The following is a 23,278-nucleotide window of genomic DNA, read 5'->3' on the forward strand; positions in this document are numbered from 1 at the left end:
TGGGGACTTCGCCTTCAGCCATCGAGCGGTACTGACTTGGAGACGGCTTCTTGGCCATCGTCTTCGAAGGGAGATATACGGTCTGTATCGCAGCATTGCACCAACGTGTGTTCCGTGGAGAGTTCTGCGGTTAGAGCTCTTTGTGTGCTCAGAAGCGAGATTTTCACCAACGCCCAACCACTTCCAACAACTTACCTAATATTCTCGATCTAGAAGTTATCCTTGCGAAGTGTCGGATATTTATCAACGCAGCTGCCGGTAATAGGGGCGCGTAATTGCAAATTGTTAATGTGCCATTCTCAGGAGTGTGTGGGTGGACAAAGAGATTCACTTTTTTTTTTTTTTTTTTGTAAATTTTGTCAGTTGTGGGGAATATGAAATTAAAATGCCAATATTACGATCGAATTATCGACTTCATTGTAGCTAGCATTTACCCTGTCCCAGTAAACTTTACGTGTACTCTAGTCACTGCACAGCTTGCCCAGACGGGAAGGAAAGAAGGTTTGCAGTCTTTTATGTCAGCGACGGACTGATAAACTTAAACATTGAGGGGGAATGGAAGAATGCATGGTCTTGTAAACCTATCACCAATGATGCAAACCCTCACACTAACACGGAACCGCTGTTGATGAGCACAAAGTGAACTATCTTTCCTGTATTCACGTGTGACGAAACATGCGAATTGTGGATATTTGAATGTCAGTACATATTCCCAGTCAGCAACACCGACACAACAGCTTACGTCTGCACCAGTAACAGAATGCCCTTTAACATTACAAGTTAGAGGTCGTGGGCGACTTTTGGGCCAGAAAAAGGATATCAATCTTGAACCACCCGCAGTATTACCCGTATTTGGCCCAAATTTGAGCTGGCAATCAAAGCACTCCGTTACGACGTAATTAAGTACATCCAAAAAAATTGTTCTGCAGCAGTAAATACAATTCCAGAAAAGGATTACAGAGACTACTTCAAAACACTTTCAAGGCTGTTTCAGCTGCGTATTGATTCAGAGAAAGACTATTTTATACCATGATTTTGTGAACATTGTGCATGACTTTCGCATTTCATAGCCACAGTCCTAATGGAAATGGGACAAACTGTACTTCACAGAAGTTGCTTACAGTGGTTGCTTCTCCCTGTTGGTGTATAGCTAGTTTCGTTCCATAGCCTGTCCTGAAAGCTCTCGTTCATGATAGGATTTACACAGAACTAAGGGCGAGTGAATGAATGAATGCATGCCCGGACAAAGTTACGTTTGCTATAAAGCGAGCTATGTTAACCTGATACGTGAGAAGTGTTTGATTTCGGTTGGAAGGCTCCGGCGAGCATTTCCTCCGACGAAATGAAAGCGAGGCGTTGTGGCCCTGTAGGTGCAGCCAGTGGTGCCGACCACACGACCACTTTACAAGCGACGCACAGCAACGGGAGCAGCGCGGTCGCGCCATCTGTTGCGTGGATCACTCTCTGTACCCTGGCAGCTGCCGCTTACGACAAGAGTTCAGTCGCACCTGCTCCCCGCTACTCCATCCCAACATCCGTCAAGCTCAGTACCCTTATCTCCCGAGCTCTATGTAAAGCCAATACCGTTGATAGCTATTCTATTTCGTCTCTCTCTCTCTCTCTCTCTCTCTCTCTCTTCCTTCCTCCCTCCCTCCCTCCCTCTATCCCTCTGTCTCATATGAGCATTCGGCAACTGCCCACCCCGAGATTGACGAACCGAATGTGTTGTCATAATAGCGACGATACGGGCCCCAAATGGCAAATCAGCCTACATAATTGATATTGACAAAGAGCTAATTCTTATTATCCATCGCCTGAGATCTACCATATCGAAAAGGGCGAAGTTGTTCGGCTATCACCGTAGTGCTGTCGTGAGCGTCTTCGGAAACTAGCTGAAGGACGGTGAAGCTACGCGTAGGAGACGGTGTTGTGCGTCCACGCCGCATAACAGGATGTGCAGGTCGGAGGCTTGCCCACTCTGTAAAGTAGGATAGGCGGCGACGTTTGGCAAATCGACGAACACAGCACAACGTTGATGCAGGAAAAATTGCTTCGTAGCACACAGTTCAGCGAACATTGCCGAAATCGCGCTCCGCAACGGACTTGCCCCGTGTGTTTCTATATTCACCTGACCACACTGAGGTGTCAAAACTTATGTGACACGCCCTAAAATTGTGTGTGACCTCCATTTTCACGACGTAGTGCACCAACTCGACTTGGAATGGATTCAGCAAGACGCTGGAAGTCACCTCCAGAAGTATTGATCAGTGCTGCCTCATAGCCGTCCATAATCGGGAAAGTGTTGCCGATGCACAATTTTGTGCACGAAATGACCTCTCAATTACGTCCCATAACTGTACGTGGGATTCATGTCGGGCGATCTGGTGGCCAAACCATTCGCTCGAATTGTCCAGAATGTTTTTCAAACCAAATGCGAATAACTGCTCCCGGTCACATGGCGCATTGTTATCCGTAAAAATTCCATCGCTGTTTAGGAACATGAAGTCCATGAATAACTACAAATGGTTTCCAAGTAGCCGAACATAACCATTTTCAGTCAATGATTTGTTCACTTGGGCCAGAGGATCCAGTCTATTCCACGTAAACATAACCCACACCAATATGGTGCCACCACCAATTTGCACAGTGCCTTGATGGGACTGGTCCCTTCAACCACCACCAACAAACCAACCTTGTTGGGACCTTGGGCTCATGGCTTCGTGCGCTCTGCGCCACAGTTTAACACTAACATCCGCTCTTACCAACTGAAATCGGGACTCGTCTGACGAGGCCACGGTTTTCCAGTCACGTAGAGCCCATCCGATATGGTCACGAATCCAGGAGAACGTCTGCTGTTAGCAAAGACGCTCGCATCGGTCGTCTGCTGCCATTGTCCATTAACACTGTCCTAACGGATATCACACAGTGATTTCTGCGGTTATTTCTCACAGTGTTGCTTGTCCGGTAGCACTGACAACTATACTCAAACGCTGCTGCTCTCGGTCGTTAAGTGAAGGCCATCGGTCACTTTGTTGTCCGTTGTGATAATCTTGGCACAGTCTTGACACTGTGAATTTTGGAATGTTGAATGACGCAACGATTTCCGAAATGGAATGTCCCATGCGTCTAGCTCCAATTACCATTCCACGTTCAAAGTCTGTTAAATCCCGTCGTGCAGTCAAAATCACGTCTGGAACCTTTTAAAATGAATCATTTGAGTACAAATGTTAACTCCGACAATGCACTGACCTTCTATACCTTGTGTACATGATACTACCACGATTTGTATATGTGCATATCGCTATTCCATGACCTTTGTAGGACACTGGACTCGCATTCGGCAGGAAGACGGTTCAAACCCGTGTTCGGCCATCCTGACTTAGGTTTTCCATGATTTCCATAAATCGCTTCAGGTAAATGTCGGGATAGTTCCTTCGAAAGGGCACGGCCGACTTCCTTCCTTCCCCATCCTTCCTTAATCCAATGGGACCGATGACCTCGCCCTTTTGCCTCCTCCCCCGGATCAACCAATCAACCAACCATGACCTCAGCCACCTCAGTGTAGAAGCGGAATAGAGACGATTGTGTTATCATCCTAGCGACGGTACGGGCCCTAAATAGTAAATCCATCGACGTCGCTGACTTTGACAATGAGCACATTCTTGTTTCTCGCCGCCTGAGAAAGAGCATATTGGAAACGGCAAAGCCGGTAGCTGTTAGCGTGCTACTTTGCTGAGCATCTTTGGAATGTTGAAGGACCGTGAAAACGCGAGTAGACAACGTAAAGAGGGATAGGCAGTGATCTGTAATTGATCGGCGACAGAGTACAACGCTAGTGCAGGCACATGATTTTCGGAGCACGCCGTTCAGCGAACATCGTTCAACACGAGGCTCCGTAGCAGACGACCCCCGTGTGTTCCTATGTTCATCTGACTACGTCGTCAATTACGATTGCAGTGGGTACAAGGTCATTGATATTGGACTGTGGATCAATGGAAACGTGTCGCTTGATCGAATCAATCACGTTTCTTGTTACATCAGTTCGATGATCGTGTCCGTATAAGCTATCACCCTGACGAACGGGTGCTTGATACATCCACCGCGCCACGGTCGCATGACGATGCGAGCAGTATTGCGCTATTGGGAATATTCACTTGGCCTTCCATGGGACCTGCGGTAGAAACCAAATTCACCATGGCAGATGTGGACTACCTGAGCCTCATTGTGGACCACTTTCGAATGATACACTTGCATTGTTGCACAAAATGCTCCCGCCTTTATGCTTCTCAAAAGGAATCCCAACTGGGAATGAATTGATGGGTACAGCTAAAGACTAATGCTTCAAAAAATCTGGAGGCAGCTTTTGTTTAGTGGATGATGATGATGATCATCACCATCATCATCATCATCATCATCATCATCACGAAACAAGCAACCATAAAGGGTTTCCTTCGTTTTATAGAGAGTAATAAAGGCCAGTTGTTGTTTCAATGGTACCATTTTGCTAATTAAATCCGCATGTTTGGCTCCGGCGTCATACTGCCGTGCTCAATTGTTTTACTTCCCTCGCAGGAGATTTCTTTTTAAACCGTTAACAATGTATATGGAAGTATTGGATCTCTCAATACCACCTAGTTTGCTTTCACTCATTATGTCGTTAGAACGGCGGACTTACAAAACATCACAATACAGTATCTGTAAAATGAGCGCCATAACTAGAATAATAGCTATTCTCACGACATCAAATTCATGACTTGGCAATCCCATAACCGGCCAGCATTCAATCTAACTTTGACATCGGGCTATACTAAAAACCACTGCGTTGTAACGTAGTTATAAAAGATACACAAGCAAATTACATATTAACCGTATTCTGTTCAGTCTCTGAATGTTCACGTATGATGTCACATGCAGCAGCGTTATTACGTTGTGAATCAAAGTTTAAGATTGAAATTGGTAGCTATAATCGATTAGTGTCTCTACACTGCGACACCCTTCAGATACTCGGATCTGTTAAAGGTGTTGGTCTGTGTTAATCACAGCATTCTTTTAAGTAAATTAGAGCATCATAATGAAATAGGAAGTCACACAGAATGGTTTGAATCGTATCTCTTTGACAGAAAACAATAAGGTGTCAACAAAAATGTGGCCTGAAATAAGCTATCAATCGTCATCCAACTGGGAACTCGTTGCATGTGGTTTTCATCAAGGTTCCATCTTAGGCTCCTCACTTCTTCTTCTTCTATCTGTTAATAACCTTTCAGCCGTAGCATTACCAGGCCACGTTCGTTCTGTTCGCAGATGATCAAACATTGCAGTAAATAGCAAAGCACGTATTCTTTTCCAAACAGGGTTAATGAAATGTTCATGCACCTTTGTGACTTGTTTCTAGTCAATTCTTTGTCACAAATTTTTGAGAAAGAACGTCATAGTCAGTTTAAAACTTACAAGAGGTTTCCACCTATTTTCTTTCTGAACTGCAACGGCAGGCATATGGAAGAGAATGACAGTGTTAAATTCATAGGATTACAACATTATAATAAATTCAGTTCAACGTACCACATACCAAAACTGCTGCAGCCTTTAAATAAATCTTTATTTCCAATGCACAAGTTGTCAGAAACAGGTGATATATTCGTAAAAGCATACTTCGGTTACTTTCATTCGGGAATGTCATACGATATATGTTAGACTGGATGCTGACTACATACTTATATGGATATGGTGTCTTCTCTTTCGGACATGTCCGAAAGAACAGACACCATATCCATATAAGTATATAGTTCTGGCAATACCGGCCGTGACCTTCTTCTTCTGTGCGGATGCATACATATTCCCCCAATTCTTACGGCACTTGGTAAGAATGCCTTCCACGAGTACTGAGTGTGTTAGGGTGGAACAATACGAATGTAGTGTGTGAACATACAAGGTGAGAATGTGAGTCTCGTGGGAGGCGTCCGCGAGACAGGCCCTGCGGTCGCACTATCTTCCGTGCCCTCGGTGGCTCAGATGGATAGAGCGTCTGCCATGTAAGCAGGAGATCCTGGGTTCGAGTCCTGGTGGGGCACACATTTTCACCTGTCCCCGTTGATTAATATCAACGCCATTCGACAGATGAAGGTTTTAATATAATCCTCATTTTGAATGCTGACTCACTAATGCCTGGCTAAAATTTTCCGACTCCAAAAACGTATAATAAGTATTATTTGTGGTGTGAACTCAAGGAAGTCCTGCAGAGGTTTCTTGTAGAAACAGGAGATAACCATGTACTGCTTCCCAGTATATTTATTCCTCAATGGAATTTGTCATACAAAATATATATCTTTTTCAAAGCAACAGCTCAGTTTATCGAGTTTTAAATCAAATAATAGTAATCTTCACAAGGATTTTTACTTTGGCTCAGAAAGGAACACACTATTTGTTAACTTTCCAGTTGGCATAAGTAATTTAGCTACTTTTTAAGTACAGTATAAGGGATCTGTTGGTCGCCAAATCGATTTGCTCCATTGGCAATTTATTTTAGTAGAACCAGTTGATGTACTTACTTTCAGTATGATCAGATAAAGTGTTGCGTTAAATCTGACTTCTGCAGATCTTCAGTACAGTAAAGTGATCAAGGCAAAAATGCTGTTAAGTGATGTCCAGTTTCAAGACGAATTGAGGTTTTGTGACAAATTTGTGATTACCTCTTGAATAAAAATATGTTTCAGGTTCTTTTTACTTACTCAACACCAATAAGGATCATTAAACTTAGGGCTTCTGGAAGGAACATTAGTATATCTCTTTTCTTGTAAATATGTATTGTGCGTTATTATTTTGTGAAAAGTTCTTCATCCTTGGTGATATCCTCAGAATGATTGTATTGAGCAAAAAGTATTTTTGGTATAATACTATCTTACGCATTTTCACTATCGGAACTGAGGCGGAAAGACAGAGGCATTTCCGAAGTGTTACATAGAGCGAAAGATACAGCAACTTACTGAATGTGGCAGCATGTTGCAGAAACACATCATGTTGATTTAATTAGTTTGCTTCTTGCATGTTATAAAGGAACGGTCAGGACCCTTGAAAAGGGTCCACCCACAATGAAATAACATAATTTTTTCTCTTCTATTTATTAGTCATTTGTCAAGAGGCGTATTGTATTAGTAGCAACATTTTGAAGGAACGAAAAAAGGGGGCCGAAGAGTGGGGTTTCCCCTTCGAGACAGATGCGGCCCTTCACAATGTGCCCTCTGCGACCCCGAGAGCTGCGGATTAGGCCCCAGCTGCAGTGCTGCGGTGTGGTGACGCAGGCGCCGCGCCCGCTCGGGTATCCCCGCGTGTTCCAATAAGTCTGTGATGGACGACCCGCAATCCAGAAAATAATAACGGGATCGCAGCGCCCTGGGCGCGCTCGTCAGCTGGTCCCAGCTGTTTGATTTACTGCCTGCACCTAATCTCCTGACCCCCTCAGCTGCCTCTACGATCGCCTGCCCGTACTCTGGAATGCTTGACAGATCTTTGCGTCGGAGCATTGGCAACCAAGCAGCTACAGTAACAGCATCATCAAGACCTGTGTCGGCGTCATGACTGGAAACGTTCTACATCTACCGGAAACCGGGCTGGGTTTCATCTAAAAGGTTATTTTATGTTAAATAACAAGTACGCTGTTCGAGAACTATGTATTAAAAAGCCTTGAATAATGCTGGTTGAATGCAAATGGTCATTTGGTCATAAGGCTCTTTGGCAGAGTCCCTCTTGGGAAACGACTTCACGAGTCCCTCATTCCAGGCAGTTGGAAACATGCTGAAGGAAAGTAAGTAGTTAAAAACGTCCGTTATTTGGGCAGTAGAGGTTCGACGAGAAAACTGATCATTACCACTGTTATATTATTGAGCTCTGCAGCTGCCGAACAAATTCACACAGTTGACGTCCGCTTAATAGTTAATTTAAATACCGGCAATCCCTATTTAAAACTTGTCGTCCCGTACTCAGTGATCGTTAGAAACTGAGCGCTATGGAAAAGATGGAGAAAGGAGTCGGCCGTCGCATTGCTCGTCTCATGGACTCCCCCACAAAGCTAGTTTCGCGCATGGTACATGCAGTGCGGCCCCCAAGGTTTAGAAGGCGACTGCTGAAATTGCAGCCTCGGCAGTGATGTGCTGTATGCGTCTCTTTTGAGACTTACTGCGTGAGTCTGTAGATAAGGAACGCCTACGCCACGACGGCACAGGCGTAATGGAATGCGCAGTTTATCAGGTGCGGAGGCGATATGGCGCAGGCGTCAGCAATGGATCGTATCTGGTGCAAACAGACTCAGGCCTGACACGGCGAGCTAACTATCACCTACTGTAGCGGGTTCCGGTCCAGCACGCAAACACACATCAGACCTTGGGGGAGGGGGAAGCAGCACCACCATATTTAGACAGAAAACAATACTGTATGAAAGTTCTTATAGTTTGTAGGTTCATGTGATAGATGTCATGTTTTATCATAGAAGTATTAAAGTATTGCGAAATCAAAAAAAAAAAAAAATAAAAATAAAACACTGCAAAAACTATGAAACTGTTTCGCCTGTGTAACGAACAATGACGTTGCAGATGTGTTTGCTTTGTGTTGCACCTCGTAGAAACTTCCAGAGAGAACGTTGTTAGGAGAATCATAAAATTCTTTTTGGTTGCATCGGAGACCTGATTATTAGTTTGTGTCTCCTATTTACAAAATTTATTTACGAAAGACTCAGTGCGCGGCAGCGAGCGAGTGCTTGCGTGCCACCGCCAGGATGCTTGTTCCGATGGCTCGCCTTAATAGGACCGAGAATTTTTTATTTGCGGCTGTTACTGACCCTTCATCACTGCACACATCATCTAAAACGACGATGTACGGTATGAAAAAGTAATTTTATACTACTGGCCATTAAAATTGCTACACCAAGAAGAAATGCAGATGATAAACGAGTATTCATTGGGCAAATATATTATACTAGAACTGACATGTGATTACATTCTCACGCAATTTGGGTATATAGATCCTGAGAAATCAGTATCCAGAACAGCCACCTCTGGTCGTAATAACGACCTTGATACGCCTGGGCATTGAGTCAACAGAGCTTAGATGGCGTGTACAGGTACAGATGCCCATGCAGCTTCAACACAATACCACAGTTCATCAAGGGTAGTGACTGGCGTATTGTCATGAGCCAGTTGCTCGGCCACCATTGACCAGACGTTTTCAATTGGAGAGAGATCTGGAGAATGTGCTGGCCAGGACAGCAGTCGAACACTTTCTGTATCCAGGAAGGCCCGTACAGGACCTGCAACATGTGGTCGTGCATTATCTTGCTGAAATGTAGGGTTTCACAGGGATCGAGTGAAGGGTAGAGCCACGGGTCGTAACACATCTGAAATGTAACGTCCACTGTTCAAAGTGTCGTCAATGCGAACAAGAGGTGACCGAGACGTGTAACCGATGGCACCTCATACCATCACGCCGGGTGATACGCCAGTATGGCGATGACGAATACACGCTTCCAATGTGCGTTTACCGCGATGTCGCCAAACACGGATGCGACCATTATGATGCTGTAAACAGAACCTGGATTCATCCAAGAAAATGACGGTTTTCTATTCGTGCACCCAGGTTCGTCGTTGAGTACACCATCGCAGGCGCTTCTGTCTGTGATGCAGCGTCAAGGGTAACCGCAGCCGTGGTCTCCGAGCTGATAGTCCATGCTGATGCAAACGTCGTCGAACTGTTCGTGCAGATGGATGTTGTCTTGCAAACGTCCTCATCTGTTGACTCAGGGATCGAGACGTGGCTGCACGATCCGTTACAGCAATGCGGATAAGATGCCTGTCGTCTCGACTGCAAGTGATACGAGGCCGTTGGGATCCAGCACGGCGTTCCGTATTACCCTCCTGAACCCACCGATTCCATATTCTGCTAACAGTCAGTGGATTTCGACCAACACGATCAGCAATGTCGCGATACGATAAACCGCAATCGCGATAGGCTACAATCCGATCTTTATAAAAGTCGGAAACGTGATGGTACACATTTCTCCTCCTTACACGAGGGATCACAACAACGTTTCACCAGGCAACGGCGGTCAACTGCTGTTTGTGTATGAGATATCGGTTGGAAACTTTCCTCATGACAGCACGTTTTAGGTGTCGTCACCAGCGCCAAACGTGTGTGAATGCTCTGAAAAGCTAATAATTTCCATATCACGGCATCTTCTTCTTGTCGGTTCAATTTCGCTTCTGTAGCGCGTCATCTTCGTGGTGTAGCAATTTTAATGGCCAGTAGGGTAGGTTTATTTTCAGTCCAAAATAATTTTGTTCGCATAGTCTGCGAAGCCCAAGTTGTAAGTATTCAGCACATAATAAGTGCATTGTACACAAAAACTTCGCTCTTGCTCTTACAATTCCTCTGCATTCCATTAAAACTGTTAGCCGTTGGATACTCTCCTCTTTCGCAGCACGCATGTACAGTTCAGCGCTCTAACGTCTTGTCAATATCTTCAAATGCCGTAGATTTCCGCTGTCGTTTATATCTCTTTCCTAGGTAATCAAAACACATGCTCCCATGTGGAAATTCTGGCGATCTTACTGTACTGTTCATATGGCGTACAGTCGATTCGGAAATTCCACAATCTTTTGCTGTCAGTTTACGAATTTCAGCAAAATTTTTGTTGTTCCTGGCTTCTTCGCCTTTGGCCACATCAGTAAAAATGTTTCAGCACGTTAGATGCCATTTTAGTTTGTTTTAAAATACCGTGTCGCCCTTTATGCACCCCGACCGGCGTAGCACTACATGTAGGCCCTTGCTCCTGCGTTACCCACACTACACAACACAAGTCAATGCGTCTTTCCATGGAAGACTGATACCACATATGGACAAATTACATCACCCAAGAACACTGTACATACAGCTGGAGCTGACATTTCTGCTACACTGTGTACACGGCAACAGAGCTGTGAAGGAGACGAATCACAACGCTTCGCTCTTGAAGTCGTCATGCACCTTGCATGACTTTAAGCTGCTTATTTTCATGACGGCAGTCTCTCAAATCAATTTTACTTGCATGTTATTCTTATCCACATATTTCTGATTTTAGCTGCTTATTTTCATGACGGCAGTCTCTTATAATCAATTATCTGATTTTAGAGTCAACAACTTTAATTATCACTGGCTGACAAAACTGGTGCGTTGCCATATAATTCAGTTTTCCAAATTTCTATTAGAAACGAAAACATAAAATTAACTGTATTCGTAGACTACTACCGAAAAAATTTCGCTTTCGTGTATTCGTGAAAGCACATTTCAAATTATGAAATAGTGCTACTAAGAATTACGCATAATGTACAAATGTATACGCACAGTGTCTCGAATAGTTTCTCTACGCTGGGCGCAGCTGCTACGCGTGTCTACGACGCGATTTTGTAAACGTCTCTATGGTAACGCCTTTTCATAGCTCTATAAAAGGGTATTGTTTTCTCCTACAGCCGTTTATGCTTCGCGAATGAAAGCTGTCATAAGCGCAACCAGGTGTCAGGGATTTCCTTAAACTGATTCGATTGCAGGATTGCTTAGTAGTAAAGAATAAATGTATTAAAACTTCATGCATGATGCTCCATTGCTGCATGCAGTGGCCGCGCGGTTACAGGAGCCATGTCACTAATTGTGCGGCCCCTCCAGCCGGAGGTTCGAGACCTCCCTCGGGCATGTGTGTGAGTGTTGTCCTTAGCGTTAAGTTTAGTTTATGTAGTGTGTAAGTCTATGGACCGATGACCTTAGCAGTTTGGTCCCATAGGAATTCACACACTTTTGAACATTTTATGCTCCATTTTCACGAATTATGTGTCATATAATCAAATATATGTGTAGGCACATTCGGCGGCATATGAGGATACTGTTTGCGAAATTTATTACGAACAGAGTTCGTAACACAGAAGTAGTAAATTTAAACGTCATGCATGATGTGACAGTTTTTCCCACATCTCGTTGTTTATGACGTAATAACTCGTGAACTATGATAGGTCGATGGTTCTTACCCCAATAGCGATAGTTGCCTGATAGTAAAGGATATGTGTACCAAGTTAGATTTTGTCCATTATAAACCACTTTTTGAAAGCCTGCGACTGTTAAAATAATGTATTTGTTTATAAATATCTTTTCTGCTACCAGTCACGAATTTCTTCATTTATACTTAGCGCGACGCTTTTCGGGGAATGATTCCCATTTTCAAATGTGTTTTCTGTTTGTACTGTCATTTTTACGTAATGTTTTCGATGTGTGAGATCTTGCTTTGTTTTGTTGACATGAAGAACGTGCAGTTTTAATTAGCTGTAGATATTTTTATGCGGTTTTGGCGAAATTTTGAAGAACTTGTTGTTACTTTCGTAATTTATTCTCAATGTAAACTGTGCACGAAAATTTGTGACTGATGTTTCACTTGTGTGGTACTCTGCACAAGTGGACCATAAGAAAACTTTAAGTACAAGTTCATCCAAATTTCGTTACCAACTACCTATAAAAATCGGTTACTAACTAAAAATTGGGCGTTCTTTATATGTAGCAGTAACGTCGACAAAATAAAGCAGAACCTCATACATCGTAAACATCACATAAAAATGGCATAGTACAAACAGAAAACACACTTGAAAATGGGAGTCGTTTCCCGAAACATGTGGTGCAAAATATGAATAAATGAAAATCGTGACTGATATCAGCAAAAATGTTTAAAAAGAAAACCATTGCACAAAGTTTAGTTGAAATAGGTCCACTAATTTCAGAGAGGATGTGAAACATACGCGCATACAAAGAACCATTTTTATAACATGTATGGATGGCATCAACAGCAGCCTTCAACTCCAACAATTGGAGTGCAACCTGGGTATCCGCAGAAATTTTTAATGTAGTAGAACTTCAGCTCAGCCACGACGCTTTAATTTCTTACTTATTTAGTACACACCATATTCACAACACATTCTCCAGGCAGTATCCTCAGATATCACTCTGTTTACCTGCCAAATTATATCATAGTTAGAGAGATATGACGTTTTATGTGTGGGAGTTCGATTCTTTAAAGAAAGTCGGGGGTTGCTAGTACTTACTATTCACGAAAAAGAATTATATGTACTAACTATAACTATACACTATATTAATTTAGTCAGGGCAGCAATGCATCATTCTGAGCATTGTTACTTCACAAAGCCCAACTGAAGTCTTACTGAGACGTTAACAGTTTCCTATCTCTGAGTGTGAGATGACCACCGTGTCGTGAAGGAAGCTTTCCTAGCATCAAATCATTGTCGCTACAATCTCAGAGTGGCGCTGTGCCAATATCCAACACCGCTTCCCTACCAGAGTCATCAGGAGTCGCTTCTCCTTGATTGTCGCCGGTCACTTTCTTCCTCGAGTCTTCTTGATTTTGGTATTGGCTCTGAGAACTATGGGGCTTAACATCTTAGGTCATCAGTCCCCTAGAACTTAGAACTACTTAAACCTAACTAACCTAAGTACACCACACACATCCATGCCCGAGGCAGGATTCGAACCTGCGACCGTAGCAGTCTCACGGTTCATGACTGAAGCGCCTAGAACCGCTCGGCCACCGTGGCCGGCTTGATTTTGGTATTCATTTATTTAAATTTTTAATGTATTACTCGCTAGAATATTTTGTAGTTGCCATTTTTCTTCATTATGGTCTGTTCCACATCCTCCATGCGATGTTATGTGTACCCCCTGCCTAAACTGAATCTATTGGTCACATTCAAAGTATGTTCAGCTGCGCCCACCAAACCGCCCTTAAGCATCTGCGTCCTAGTCATGTTAATTTTACATAAACACAAACCCCATGTTGTCAAATAAAATTATCACCCAATTTATTTTATTTTTTTGTATTTATACGTCAATTTCCACACGGCCAAATTGAGGAGCAAATCTCCAAGGTCATGGAACGTGTCAGTATATAAATTTACAACACAAAAGTATTAACAGATAAAAATAAAATGTTTATGAATCCGAAAAAAGTCAAGCCATAAGTTTAAGTAAACGCAATCAACAATACAACAAGAATAAGCTTAACTTTCAAGGCACTCCTCGACAGAATAGAAGGAGTGACCAACGGGAAAACCTTTCAGTTTCAATTTCAAAGCGCGTGGATTACTACTAACATTTTTGAGTTGTAGTGGTAACTTATTGAAAATGGATGCAGCAGTATACCATACACCTTCCTGCACAAGAGTTAAGGAAGCCAGATCCAAATGCAGGTTGGATTTCTGCCAAGTATTAACTGAGTGAAAGCTGCTTATTCTGAGGAATAAGCTAAAATTGTTAACAAGAAATGACAGTAAGGAATATTTATATATTGAGAGACTAATGTCAAAATACCCAGACTCGTGAACAGGGGTCGAGAAGATGTTCGTGAACTTACACCACTTTTGCCCGAACCGCTCGCTTCTGAGCCAAAAATATTCTTTTACAATGGTAAGAGTTACACCAAAATATAATACCATACGACATAAACGAATGAAATTAAACAAAGTAGGCTAATTTTCGTATCGAACGATCACTCACTTCAGATACCGTTCGAATAGAAAAAATGGCAGCATTAAGACTTTCAACAAGATCCTGAACGTGGGCTTTCCACGACAGTTTACTATCTATCTGAACACCTAGTAATTTGAACTGTTCTCTTTCACTAATCATATGCCCATTCTGTGAAATTAAAACGTCAGATTTTGTTGAATTGTATGTTAGAAACTGTAAAACCGAGTCTTACCGTGATTTAGAGTTAGTTTATTTCTACAAGCCATGAACTTACGTCAGGAACTGCAGTATTTGAAACCGAGCCAGTGTTGCACACAACATCCTTTAGTACCAAGCTAGTTAGTGTCATACCTCACAAACAATAGAGAATATAGCATTTTAAGTTGTTAAACGACTTCTAAAGCCTAACTGTACTTTTAATAGCAAGTCGTGTGATGTAAAATGATCAATTATCCTTACATACATAGCATAGCCTTTTCAATAACTTTAGCAAACACTGATGGCAAAGAAATAGGTCTAAAATTGTCTACATTATCTCTTTCTCCCTTTTTATAGAGCGGATTTACTACTGAGTACTTCAACCGTTCAGGAAACAGACCATTGCTAAAGGAAAAATTACAAATAGGGCTAAGTACAGGGCTAACATGTGCAGCGCAGTATTTTAATATTCTGCTAGGCACTCCATCATACCCGTCAGAGTCCTTAGTCTTCAGGGATGCAATTATTAACGCAATCTACCCCTTGTGTGAATCACAGAGGAGTATTTCAGACATCAATCTCGAAAAGACATTTGCCGAGACAGTTATATAATTGCCTGTAGAAACTAATTTTTATTTAATTCACCAGCAATGCTCAGAAAATGATTATTAAATACTGTACACTTATCTGATTTATCAGTAACAGAAATATTTTTACTACGAACTGACTTTTTGTCATCGACCTTGTGCTGCTAACCAGACACTTCCTTCACGATTAACCATATGATTTTAATTTTATCCTGTGAATTAGCTATTCTGTTTGCATACCACATACTCTTAGCCTTGCTAATAACATTTTTAAGCACCTTACAGTACTGTTTGTAATGGGCTACTGTATCTTGATTGTGAATAATTCTAACATTTTGATATAATTCCAGCTTTGTTCTACATGATATCCTTATCCCTCTAGTCAGCCGCACTGGCTCCCTTATATTGCTAGTACCCCGCCTAGTTCCTTTTACATTTTGATGAAATATGCTAATTTCTTCTCTACGTGGAAACATGACGTACTCTGAAGGTGGGCCCTTAGTTAGAGGGACGTGATTTAAGCAGGTATACCTATCAGCTGACTTCAATAAAAAAACGTGCACCTCTAACACCAACTACTACAAGAATTTTTCCATGAGTGATCCCACCACCACCCACTAAACTGTCACCTATAGGCTTTGCCACCCTCCCCTTCCCAAACCTATTGAGGTGCAGGCCATGCCTAGTGAAACCCGATCTACTGATACTCAACTAGCACCACTGAAATGTGACCTATGCCCTCTGCTATCAGTTCCTTCTCCAATCCCAGGTTAACGAGCCTAACAGCCGCATTAAGATGAGGCCGATCGCCACGCTGAAACAGTTGCACGAAAAACACATAAATGCCACCAGTTTGAGAAGCTATCTTTTACGTCACCATCTACATCGTATTCCCCGTCCCTATCAAGACTATTCCCTGCGCCATCCACTATCACTATCTGATCCTCCTTCGTAAAATTCCTACCTAGCCCCCCTGTGCTGTCAGTCACCTGAGCCAACCCTGCACTAGGCTTCACAATGCTGGTGACCTGGTACTCAATCCCCAACACTTCCTGCAACTGCTGGCCCACACCTCTACCGTGCGAACTACCTAGCAGCAGAACCTTCTTCTTTCTGCTAGACATTGCTACTGACCTAGGCCTCCTAACTGCTGCATGTTCCCTACACCTACAGCTTTAAGAGGCTCGTCTCCACTCAACTCTGACAGTTGTTTAAGTCTTTCACAGGCGCTACGGAAAATCCCATGCACCTGCCGTTCTGTACCTCCGCGGCCCAGACGCGTTGCCATTCACCAAGTATCCACTCTGTTAACTGTTTTTTGTCGGTGATGTTCTGCCCAGTAAGCTTTTGTACTTTTTCTATGTTACCTCTGAGCAACCAAAGACGATATAGTACTTTTACTTATAAGAGGAAATTCCTGTGCGTCGGACAAAAATATGGAAACTCCGCGAGAAATGCATGCTTGAACATAAGTGCAAGTACTGTCCAAGCTTGCAGGGTGCGCTGTTGTGTTTCATCACGAACGGCTCCTGTGCAATGTCCTCAATTCGTTGCAAGTGGCAGTCGTGGTCAGAACAATGTTCTGTGTAGTTGCTGAATGCGTAATGTCGGAGATAGGTGAATTCGAAATTGGGCAAATTATTAGTGCTCGTATGGTGGGTGTTCCTGTAACCAAGGTAGCCTAAGTGTTTGGTTTTTGAAGAGGCACCGTATCGAAGATTTATACTGCATACAGGGAAAGTGGAGAGACGTCATCCGCTGAGTGAAAACGCGTACGAATGTGTGTGTTGACTGATAGTGGCAGATGGTCATTGAAGAGGATCGTGACGACAAATAAGAGAACGACATCTACATCTAAATCCATATTCCGCAAGCCACCTGACGGTGTGTGGCGGAGGGTACCTTGAGTACCCTTCTATTCCAGTCTCGTATTGTTCGTGGAGAGAAAGATTGTCGTATGCCTCTGTGTGAGCTCTAATCTCTCTCATTTTATCCTCATGGTCTCTTCACGAAATATGCGTAGGAGGGAGCAATATACTGCTTGACTCCTCGGTGGAGGTATGTTCTCGAAACTTCAACAAAAGCCCGTACCGAGCTACTGAGCGTCTCTCTTGCAGTCTTCCACTGGAGTTTATCTATCATGTCCGCAACGCTTTAGCGATTACTACATGACCCTGTAACGAAGCGTGCTACTCTCCGTTGGATCTTATCTCTCTCTTTTATCAACCCTATCTGGTACGGATCCCACACTGGTGAGCAGTATTCAAGCAGTGGACGAACAAGTTTACTGTAACCTACTTCCTTCCTTTTCGGACTGCATTCGGACTGCATTTCCTTAGGATTCTTCCAATGAATCTTAATCTGGCATCTGCTTTACCGATGATTAATTTTATATGGTCATTCCATTTTAAATCACTCCTCATGCCTACTCCCAAATAATTTATGGAATTAGCTTTTTCCAGTTGCTGACCTGCTATATTGTAGCTAAATGATAAAGGATCTTTCTTTCTATGTATTCGCAGCACATTACACTCGTCTACATTGAGATTCAGTTGCCATTCCCTGCACCATGCGCCAATTTGTTGCAGATCCTCCTGCATTTCAGTACAGTTTTCCATTGTTACAATATCTCGATATACTGTACTACAGCATCACCCAAAAAAAGCCTCAGTGAACTTCCGATGTTATCGATAACTGCATATGTCACTGCAGAACCGAATGTCGCACTCGGGAACTCTATCAGCACCGTAAAAATACGAAGATGGCTCCATAAGCTGGGAATTGCAGTGGCAGTTGGAATTCCAAAACCACGTAAGTGTTGCATCAGTGTAATTGAGCCCTTGCGGTCGTCTTTGGAGAGAAAGTGTTCAAATGGCTCTGAGCACTATAGGACTTAACATTTGGGGTCATCAGTCAGAGAAAGTGTTCATCGGAGGTGAGGGTATCATCTGGAGTGCCCCATGGAAGTGTGGTAGGTCCGCTGTTGTTTTCTATCTACTTAATTGATCTTTTCGATAGGGTGGATAGCAATGTGCGGCTGTTTGCTGATGATGCTGTGGTGTACGGGAAGGTGTCGTCGTTGAGTGACTGTAGGAGGATACAAGATGACTTGGACTGGATTTGTGATTGGTTTAAACAATGGAACCTAGCTCTAAATATAGATAAATGTAAATTAATGCAGATGAATAGGAATAAGAATCCTGTAATGTCTGAATACTCCATTAATAGTGTAGCGCTTGACACAGTCACTTCGATTAAATATTTGGGCGTAACATTGCAGAGCGATATGAACTGGGACAAGCATGTAATGGCAGTTGTGGGGAAGGCGGATAGTCGTCTTCGGTTCATTGGTAGAATTTTGGGAAGATGTGGTCCATCTGTAAAGGAGACCGCTTATAAAACACTATTCTTGAGTACTGCTCGAACGTTTGGGATCCCTATCAGGTCTGATTGAGGGATGACATAGAAGCAATTCAGAGGCGGGCTGCTAGATTTGTTACTGGTAGGATTGGTCATCATGCGAGTGTTACGGAAATGCTTCAGGAACTCGGGTGGGAGTCTCTAGAGCAGGGCTTCCCAACCTTTTCAGCTGGCGGACCACTTCTTCAGTCGAAAAATCCGTGGTGGACCCCTAGTCAGTCAAGAGCACAGTAACTTTAAATTTCAGAGCAAAACCCATGGGAACTGAAACCTTCTTAATGCAAGTGCCATGTTCCCAATGACCCCCCCCCCCCCCCCCGAAGTATTGATAGTCTTTGGTATAGAGATGAATGAAAACAACTTGAAATTAACTATCCAATTTGAAGTCCCACTGTTTCCAGACACTTACCAGTGGATTTACTCCCTTTGTTCAACACACTATAGGCTGATTAAAATTACTTGGTAATTGACATTTCATACGTTGGAGCTGCCTTCCTCCAAGAGCAATCAACGTCACGTCCCCACTGTTCGCTGTTGACAAGCTGCCGCCTGTGGTCTGTTCACTTCCACTGGTTTGGCAACTGTTGTGTAAGGAGCATGCATATTTCGTAACAGTCGTGTGTGTGTGTATGTGTGTGTGTGTGTGTGTGTGTGTGTGTGTGTGTGTGTGTGTGTGTGTGTATGGTTTTTGTGAAATCGGAAGAAAAATGTTCAAATGTATGTGAAGTCTGCTGAGGTCATCAGTCCCTAGTCTAACTTCCGCTAAGGACAACACACACACACACACACACACACACACACACACACACACACACACACACATGCCCGAGGGAGGACTCGAACCTCCGACAGCGGGAGCCGCACCAATATTTTGGTTTGTGTTACCGACTGTCAAATATTATTGCCAAAGATCGAATGTTATTGCTAACTTTCGAGTGCTATACACATGTTTCTCACAGGGAAAAAAAATAGTGATTAATTTGATTTTCACATTTTTATTCAATAATTTTACTCATTATTTTACACTAGTTGGTGAAAGGTGGCCGCGGACTCCGTAGAAAGAGCCGGCGGACCCCTAAGGGGTCCGCGGACCACACGTTGGGAAGCCCTGCTCTAGAGGAAAGGAGGCGTTCTTTTCGTGAATCGCTGCTGAGGAAATTTAAAGAACCAGCATTTGAGGCTGACTGCAGTACAATTTTACTGCCGCCAACTTACATTTCGCGGTAAGACCACAAACATAAGATAAGAGAGATTAGGGCAGTCATTTTTTCCCTCGTTCTCCTTGGGAGTGGAACAGGGAGAGAAGATGCTAGTTGTGGTACGAGGTAGCCTCCGCCACGCACCGTATGGTGGATTGCGGAGTGTGTATGTATATGTAGATGTAGATGGTCGCTATCCACCTGCATCATCGTTACCCCAATTGCCACTATTTTGTAGCAGGTACCATATTCCCTTTAAAGCCGTTAAGGACCCGTATTTATACATTTCGAGAGGACTGGAAATTGTGTTGAATGCCAACCGTCTTCGCACACTGCATGCGGCATGGTAATGTGTCGTGTTTTTCCATATTTTTGTCCACCCGCTGTACTTAAAGCTTATAAAAAGAATTTGTGTGAATTGAGTAAAAACGTGTTCGCGAATGCACCCGAGAGACCCTGGTGGGCAAAGCAAGTCCGGCGGGCTGCAGCGACGCAAGAACTGGTCTGCAACCAGCGGCCGTGTGCGCTGCCGACGCCTTTTTGCGCCACGCCCTGCCGCGCCGGGCCGTGCCGTGGAGGTCAACAGTACGCCCGACTCTCTCTCTCTCTCTCACACACACACACACACACACACACAGCCTGCAGCCAGCGATGCGTCAGTCACCCATCCGTCTCGCGAGACTCCACGACAACCGGCAAGGTCGACCTCTCCCGGCGCGCATTTGCACTTTTGACCCCAGCGTGCGAAGCTGACCCCGAGAGCGCGAAAGCCTGCCGCACTTTAAAGAGAGCTTCCGCGACGCCAGAGATCAAGAGTTCGTCTCGAGAGCCAAACCTGCAATTCGCGACGTGGCACTGCTTGTCCGTTCTCTGCAATTGCGCGAAACTTTCTCAACGACTGCCGACGGAGTGCGCACGTTTGCACTCTCCACATTGGCGCGCACGGGTCACAGCAGAGGACAAATCCAGCGTGTCGGAATGGTAACTTCCGCGAAAATGAGAGAGAGAGATAGAAAGACGTATTTCGTGTGTTTCGACAAGCAGAAACAGCCGCAGTTATTCCGCTTGCCATAAAAAGGGTGAAATATCTAACTTGGGAAATAATGCTCGCGCGTGTCTTTCTTTTTTAATGTAACGAGCAGCAGGAGGTTGCGAAGCGCGAATTACGCCTTCCGACGTACGTGAGCCTCGTCAGAAGTGCCTCGGCCGTCCGTCTCCGGTAGGCGCGAGAGCTGGAAGCTCGTAACGGCCGCTACTGGAACCGGCAATCTCGCGATCATTCCCCCAGCAGGCACTCGGAGGGCGCCGGATTACCGCTGCCAGAGCTGTTACTTCTTCTTTTATGTCTGTCGAGACTCCCTCACGATACGTCTGTAGTTACCCGCGTATTCACGTCGCTCCTTCTATCGCCGTCTGCGTGGGTGCTTGCCTACTGCTGGGGCTGTTGGTGCTATCGGCAGAGAGATCATAAACGTGTGATACCTACCATTGCTGGACGGCACAGGAAAGACTGCAGAAAAAACTTCTCTCTTTAGGTATAGAAAGCGTCCGATAAGTTTAGACGTTAAGATCTGTGCCCTTTGCGAGAGTGAATCTCGAGCACGTGACGCAGAAAAAAAGTGCAGGGTGTCAGGGTTAGAGATATACAAAACCATTTGTTCGTATTTCAGTACCTATTAAGGTTTATAAATTTATTGGTCCAACTTCGTACGCATGAGCTCAAACATTTTTGTGCGTGATGGTTCAGTTCACTGTGTCCACCGTTTGTAGATCGACAGATATCGAAACAGTACTCCACTTTTCGCCACATGTTCTCAAATCTACCAGCCCTCTAACCTTTGTTCTGTATACATTGTCTGTGATAAAGCCCAAAGCACTGAAATGCAGCGGAGTCCGATTGGGAGACGTAGGGGCTGGCAGTGCCAACCTACGTTCGGATCCATTGGTCAAGAAACGTCTAATGGAAAACATCTACATCTACATGGTTAGTCTGCAACTCACACGTAAGTGCCTAGCAGAGGGTTCATCGATCCATTTTCACACTACTTCTCCACCATTCCACTCTCGAATGGCGCGTGTGAAAAAGGAACACAAAATGTTTCCGTTAGAACTCTGATTTCTCTTATTTTATTATGATGATCATTTCTCCCTACGTAGGTAGGTGTCAACAAAATATTTTCGCATTCGGAAGAGAAAGTTGGTGATTGAAGTTTCGTAAATAGATCTCGCCGCAAAGAAAACTGCCTTTGTTTCAGTGGATGCCACACCAACTCGCATATCGTATCAGCGACAAACTCATCCTATTGAGCGATAACACGAAACGAGCTTCCCTTCTTTGCACTTTTTCGATGTCTTCCGTCAATCATACCTGGTAAGGAAGTGTGTCAACGTACCCATGACAGTGCGGTGGGGCACCATCCTTCTGGAAAACGACGTCGGGATGAACCTGTTCAAAAATGGTTCATATGACACTAAGCACTATGGGACTCAACATCTGAGGTCATCAGTCCTCTAGACTTAGAACTACTTAAACCTAACTAACCTAAGGACGTCACACACATCCATGCCCGAGGCAGGATTCGAACCTGCGACCGTAGCAGCAGCGCGGTTCCGGACTGAACCGCCTAGAACCGCTCGGCCACAACGGCCGGTTGAGGAACCTGTGAAACTGCATAGTTCGCCAAGATGTTCCCTGTCACTCCCTAATAAAAACGGGCCAATCACACTATGCTTATGTAATACAAACCACGCATTAACTTTTGGTGTGTCCCTTTGGTACTCGACCACTTCTCCTGGAGTCCATCATCAATGGACAATTATGTCGGTCAGCTCATTCTTTCTCGCACGCCACTGAATCCTTGTCACAGACTTTAACTCTTCTAACCTAGCAGACACTGCACCTTTCGCTGTGACACCCACGTGTTGACTTTCAGGAACACGTCTGCCTGCTGTAAAGTAAACACTTGTGCGCATACGACTCAGTGCTGTTCATTAAAAGCGTCTCTATCAATTGCGTATCTATCCAACAACATAAGATGTCGATTTCTTCCGTTATAAGCATTTCCTTGTGTATAACTCTAGCCCGCACACCCTGCAGTTAGGATATTTCAGGAGGATCAGTAAATATATTAGTGACAGTCAAGTTATCTGGTCGCATATAACAGTTGCAGGTGAAACCAAGCTATTGTTGGATGTTTTTTACCGGCCACCTGATTCTGCTGTGACGGTTGTAGAGTCAATCAAAGAAAGTCTAAGGCCAATAGCGCGTAAATACCCAGATCATGCAATACTACTTGGAGGCGACTTTAACCTACCGAGTAAAGGCTGGGATGTCTA

Source organism: Schistocerca serialis, chromosome 8 (assembly GCF_023864345.2).
Source record: "Schistocerca serialis cubense isolate TAMUIC-IGC-003099 chromosome 8, iqSchSeri2.2, whole genome shotgun sequence".
Lineage (NCBI taxonomy): Eukaryota > Metazoa > Arthropoda > Insecta > Orthoptera > Acrididae > Schistocerca > Schistocerca serialis.